We start from the raw sequence: 7,047 nt of genomic DNA, 5'->3' as shown, positions 1-7,047 counted from the left end.
TGACTTTGATGTGTTGCCAGAAATGAAAAAAAAAAAAAAAAAAAACAAATGAGTTTGCAATTCAAATTTTATATATTTTTATATTATTTAAAAAATTGATATATATTTAAGTTTAATTGTAAAACACTAATTGATATATTTCTGATAATAACTGCTAATAATAATTTTTAATTATTAACCGCTAATAATAATTTTTAATTATTAACCGCTAATAATAATTTTTAAATATTCGGACAAAATTGAGGTATTACACATACAAATCATCAACAAGTCCATTAGGTTACTTCTTCAGCTTTCTTATCCTTTTCTGTTTCCTTCAAACTGAAACATTTTATGGAAATCAGAGGCAACAGAACCAAATCCAGTAGTCTTTTCGGTTGACATGGCAGAAAGAAACGTTTTAAAAATGTTGTTTTTGAGTTTCGAAAACTGTTTCAAATCAATTTATGTCATCGAAGATATTACTGGGTTGAGTCAAGGAATAGGTCGCTCTCTTTAAGACATTTCACAGCATTGCCCAAATTGTGTAAGACAGACTATCAACCACGAAGTCTCCAGGATAAAACAACTTAGACAAACTGTATCGGAGTTCTACTGCACCGTAGAAAGTAGTTTTAGAATTACACCTTCAATATGGCGGTTAAAGTCACTATCAATTTGACGATTAAAGTCACTCACAATATGATATTATGACCACTCATAAATCAAGGAATATGGCACAAAAAACCGCTTTGAAAGACTACGGCACAGAAAATGCTCTAAAAGACTACGACACAAAAACCGATCATATATTAGGATCACTAAAAAGTCGACGAAACTAAGGTATAAAAATTGTTCTAAAAGGATAGTGGTATTAGAACCACTCAAAAATCAATGGAACTACGGCATAACAACCGCTCTAAAATATTGAAGGGGCATAAAGAAAAGGGATAAATGGCTTGGAAATAAGTCGAGCAGAATAAAAAAGAAAAAAAAAAGAAAAAAAGAGAAAGTTGATAAATGCACCTATCTTTGGTGTGTTTTTCACTAGAATTTGAAACTCATTAAATAGTGATGAAAACAAACTCACACATGTTTTCTATCTAATATGGAAACTTTAGTATTTAGATAACTGAAGACTAACCAATATAAGAGATTTGTCTACTAATTTTTAAATTTACACACTAACATATTCTATGTTTAACATATATTATAAACTATAAACTTATTTTTTAACATTACCAAAGAGAACATTCCCATGAAGTATTCAAAAGTCATAAAAACGATTGGTCCAATCAACATTGAAGACCAGTATGCATAAAAACGAAAAGAAAAAATAATTAGAAAAATCGGTCAAAACCGACGGTTGAACCTGTTCAAGAAATTGGATCGCAATTTTTATAAATACCTCAAAAACTATATCGTTTTGATAGGAAAAAAAACTACCAGTAAATAAAAATGGGTCTTCAAACCACAATATTAGATATGAAATTTAACCATACAATATATTCGCAAAATTTTAGATATAAAATTTGAAAAAAAAATATAATAAATTATTAAATAATATGTATTTTAATATGCCAATTTTTATGTATGTGGCCATTTAAACATTTTCTGTAATTTATATAATACAAAATCTTCTTATCACCTTCATTCTATCTTTTGATGTGGAGTTAATAAGTTGTAGTTCTGGTGTTAAAAATGAGTCAACCTGATTCAAATTTAGGTTCAGTTTGATGCGATTTGATTGTTTAAAATTCGATTGAAGTTTTTTACAAACTTATTTTTTTTATTTAACTTGACTGTATTCAAATTTACGAGCAACTCAGTTTGTCTCGATAGCTCGAATAAAATGAACCAAAAGACGAATAAAAAAAATTAAAGGAACAATGGGTGCCCTTCAATTTTAAGTTAAAATATTAATATTTATAAAAAAATTAAATAAAAAAAAAGTTAACTATAGCTCATATAATTAAATTAAAATTAGACTTAAAAATCATTTTCCTAAGATTTATTTCTCATTAGGTTAGATTGTCTCATGTGCTAATAGAGTACTCCTTACATAGAAAAAGAGAAGAGTGTAAGAGAATTTATTTTTTAAATTAATGTGGGACTTCAATAGTAAAATTGGAGAGAATTCATAGGAGGTGAGATTTGTAATTATTAAATCTAATTAAATAATCAACTTTGAGTAATAAAAAACACTTAAAAACAACTTTATTTAACTTCATGGTTTAAATAAAATTTATATATTTTATTTTTAACTTTTAATTGACACAACTCAAAACAATATTTATAATTCAAAATATTATCACCGAAAGTAATTGATTTGAGCAATAAATGCAATATCTCACCTTAGATTTGTTAACAATTTTTGTTACAATAATAGAGATCGAATTTGATTTTTCTATAAATAATGGAATTGTATATATGTCCTTTTTAGTAGTTTTCAAATGATAAAAGAACTTTTTAATATTCATTTTTTAAATAATTTTTATTCATTCTAAAATATCATTTATAATGTGTTCAACATCATCTTCAAACATCTGAAAACTTACTCCAAAATTATTTATTTAACAACTCTCAATTAAAATTAATTTCATATAAAAAATAAAGTTATATAAAATTATATATATATATATATTTCGTTGATGAACTAAACAAATTAAATTATATATTGTTCAAGTTCAATTTATTTATTTAACGACTTTAATTTTTAAATTAAATTTAATTTATTTGATTCATAAATTAAACTCAACAAATTAATTATCAAATTAAATGTTGAATTATTTTTAATTCGATGGCCAGCAAACTCTACTCCCAAGTGCTATATGAATACTTAAGCACAAATGTTATATTATCTGCCTACCAACTCCGAAAATTCCTTTAAAAAAGAAAAAAAAAAAAAAAAAAAAAAAAAAAAAAAAACCTACCTAGTGGAGTATACATTTTAACAAGGCCCCAAACACTTCTTTTTTCCAGAAACAATGCCTCATGATGCATGGGTGCTACGTTACCTACCTACCCTTACGGCGGATCGAAACAAAAACCAAATCAAAATCACCAAAGCTATCTATTATCAATAAGAGGGTGTACTTCAAACATTTTTCATTTATCTATTCTTCTCTCTCTATATATATATATTTGTCAGATTTATTGACGCTAAGTATCAAAGATTATTTATTTTGACACTGAATCTAATTTATTTATTTTTGTTGATTTGAAGGCACCTATTTTTTCATTTAAAACTGATGTAATCCTCTCTTAAAATTTTTCATGTGTTATTTCTTATGTTTTACATCCTTCGTTTCATTTGAATTGTGCATAAGTCTTAAGATAAAATAATTTTCATTTACTTAAATATAATTAGGATATTGATAATAAGTGTCTTAAAAGCATTTGTTAAATAATTAAAAATAAAAATATTGTATAGAAAAAAGCAATTTTTAAAAAATTGAAAATACAAATTTCAATATATTTTTGATTGATTTTTTTATTTTTAATTCTTTAACAAATATTTTTAGAATATTTATTATCATTTATCATATCTTTATTAATAGAAAAAAAGTTATTAATATTATATTAATATATTATAAAGTTACGAATAATTTAAGAGAGAAAAAGAAAATGACAAATGAGGGAGCAATTTGTTACGAGGGAGCAATTTGTCAACAATAGAATCAAGCAATTATACGTGAAATTAACCGATTGAAATAATCCTGTTATGCTAAATTAAGTTGCCAAGCTTTCAATTGTTGACACTTGGCACTACACTCCAAACTCCTAGATAAACTTAGATGTGATTAATTAATAAATTTGTTTTTGTCTTGTATTTTATCGTTACGAAGAAGAAGAGTTTTTATTTTTAAGCTTAATTGTAGTTTTAATTTGTTTTATTATTATTGATTTATGTAACTGGTTTTCTATTTTAAAGTTGATATTTTTTGAGTTTCTCTCATATTTTTAAATTAAAAAAATGACGATTTAATATATTTTTAGTGGCATGACATACAATTATATGATATAGAACAATTTAGATGCACTAATTATTCATATGTTATTAATTAAATTAAAAATATAAAAAATTCTAAAGTTGAAATCTAAGTTTTTACGACGCTTTATTTCAATTTTATGGGTGTTAATCATTCTGCATTGTCGTATCATATATCACATTATTTAAATCATTTCACGTCATCATTTTTTAGTTAAAAAATCAGAGCAATAGACTAAAATTGTTGACTTTTAAAATAAGAAGACCAATTTCGTGAATCAATAAAAATAAGAGATTAAAACTGCAATTAAACCTTATTTTTATCGATGACACTTTTTTTTGTCGACTGACATACAATAATAGAAAGGAAGTTTCCCAAGTGATTACAAAAAGAGAATTGCAATCAATTTAGCGATATTTTAACATATGACAATTAATAAATTATTGGATGATACACAATCACATGATATTTTTAGTGACAAATTTAATTTTAAATATTAAAATTTAACGGTTATTATTAATAATTTTTATTTTTCATAATAATTATTAAGTTTTCATTGGATACCTTCCCAATATTTATATATAATGCATATATATGACCGACATAAATAGTTTTTATATTGTTAATGAATCGCAACTGTTAAATTAATAAAAATATTTGACTTTTATCATATATCTTGAAAATTATATTCATGAATGGTTGTGATTTAAAGACAGTGTGTAAACTATTTTACATTTAACATGTGCATAATAATTAAACTCTTGTTATCAGAAACGTTTAACACTATTACTTTCTTACATTTATCTAATTTTATGATAAATAAAGTTTTCAAAGGTTTTAAACATGTCATTTTAACATTAAAAAAATAAACCTTTTACTTTGTATTTTCTTCTCTTTAAATTTTTATTATTTCTTACTTTCTATTTTTTTCTTCTCTCATCACTCTTACTTTTCTATTTTTTTCTTCTCTCATCACTCTTACTTTTTTTTCTATGTTAATATTTTTCTATTCTTTCCACTTCACTCGTACTTTTTCATATTTATTTTTATATTTAATTACTTATTATTCTTTTGCAATTCTCTTCTCTTTCTTAAATTTTCTTACTTTATTACTATCTATCTATATCGGCAGAGAACTTTAGATGATGGCACATAGGCTGGGAATGGTCCTTGAAGAAAAATTGTTTCCAATGATCAACAAGAGTAATTTTATAATTCATCTAAAGCTCAAAATTAGAGAGGAAACGGTTCCAAAACTAGCATTTCCATTTAGGGAGATTTTAGAAATAATTAATGACATAACTCTTTGAATCCTTTAGGAAGATTGGTATAACAGTCTTTACATCATTATATATATAGCTTAACTTTAAATTAGGATATCATTGTCAAACTTCAGTAAAGACATTCATTTAGTGATTGACTTAAGAAACTCTATTTTTTTTCTTTCATTCAATTTCCTTGTGGCCAAGGTATTGATTCTTTCATAGAGTTCAAATTTGTTACCAAGAGTTGACAAATTTCATCTTGATTAAATGTCAATTGCAAAAGTATTTAATCATATGCAATATCAATGTATCCAATAACCATTAATTCAAAATTAATGTCAGTGTCCATGTCATATATTATCAAATTTTGTTTTACAATTTTATTTAAAAATCTATTTTATTGAAAGTTGGAAATAAATAGTTATTTTAGAAAATAAATTATTATAATTTTAAAAACAAATAATTTTATTTTTTATCAATGAATTTTGGGTTATTATTTTAAGCGATACATTGCATGCATTTAGGGTAAAAACATTGATGGATCATTAACAATCCATATTATTAAATGAATAGATTAGATTTAATCCATTAGTTATATTTTGTTTATAGAAACCTTCTTCACCTTTAAAATCACTTTGGAACTATACATTCAAAAGAAAGAAAAAAAATCTATTATTCAAAAATATGCTTTCAAACAAATTATGTCATTCTAAAGTACACTTTCAGATTCATGTGCAGAATTTAAAAAAATATGGGGATGGAAAAAAGTTATCATTAAAGATAGTGCTATGAAAATAAAGTAAAAACCACTGGGGTAAATTGTTTGAGAAATACACACAACTGATAAAATTTAGGAATGGGTTTTAAAGCACATGTTGGTATCGGGAAAATATTATTTATGGAGATTGAGTATAAATTTAGAGTTTTTAGGAGATGTATTAAATTACAATATTAAAATAATATTACTTTCGTATAAAATATTCTTGTGAGTTTTAAAAGGCTTTGTAAAGTGAATTTTAAAAGACATGTGAAAATGCATAAGATTAGGATATTATTCTCAAACTTTAATAAAGACATTTATTTTAGTCCTAGGAAATATCTAACTACTCTCAATTATGATTAATTTTTCTTCAAATTATCCTTAGAAAATAACTTTGTCTCTCGGTTATTAGTTCCTTAACTACTACAAAATTAATTACAATATGTTTATGTTTAAGCTACTAAACTAAAAAATGCATAAGGTAGAATAAAGCGAAAAAACGATGGATATGCATAAAGATGTTGTTTGATTATTGATTGAGTGTGTTTAAAAATATTACAAGTAGTGGTATTTATAGACAAATGTTAATCCTACCAACCATGAGTCATGGCCTATATAAACATAACATTGTTCAACTAATTATGCGGATAATCTGTGATATTTGATAACTTCCGCTTATTGGAATTTGTCGCGTATCATGATTGGTTCGTCTATCCTATCTTCACGGCATGTCTCGATTGCAATATCCGTGTGTGTTTTTTCTTCAAATGGGGCATCCGTGTTGTTTGTTAGCAGCGCTAAAAATGTAAAATATGAGCGCAACTATCAAATTATCAAGTTCTATTGAGTTTTGACCCATTTTTATACCATTGCGACCTTCGTGGACCTCTGTAGACTTGAGAATGATTTGAATGACTCGCATTCAACTATCATTTGTTCGCCTAAGCTTACTTCGACTAATGAAAATTCGGTTATCACAAAATTCAACTGATTGTCATTTTGGGATAGCAAATTATTTATTGTAAAGTGTAATCAGGGGTATAAGATTTTC

The sequence above is a fragment of the Cicer arietinum genome, chromosome 2 (assembly GCF_000331145.2).
Source record: "Cicer arietinum cultivar CDC Frontier isolate Library 1 chromosome 2, Cicar.CDCFrontier_v2.0, whole genome shotgun sequence".
In the NCBI taxonomy this organism is placed as follows: domain Eukaryota; kingdom Viridiplantae; phylum Streptophyta; class Magnoliopsida; order Fabales; family Fabaceae; genus Cicer; species Cicer arietinum.
The sequence above is the reverse complement of the archived record's forward strand: the minus strand, read 5'-3'. Positions refer to the sequence as shown.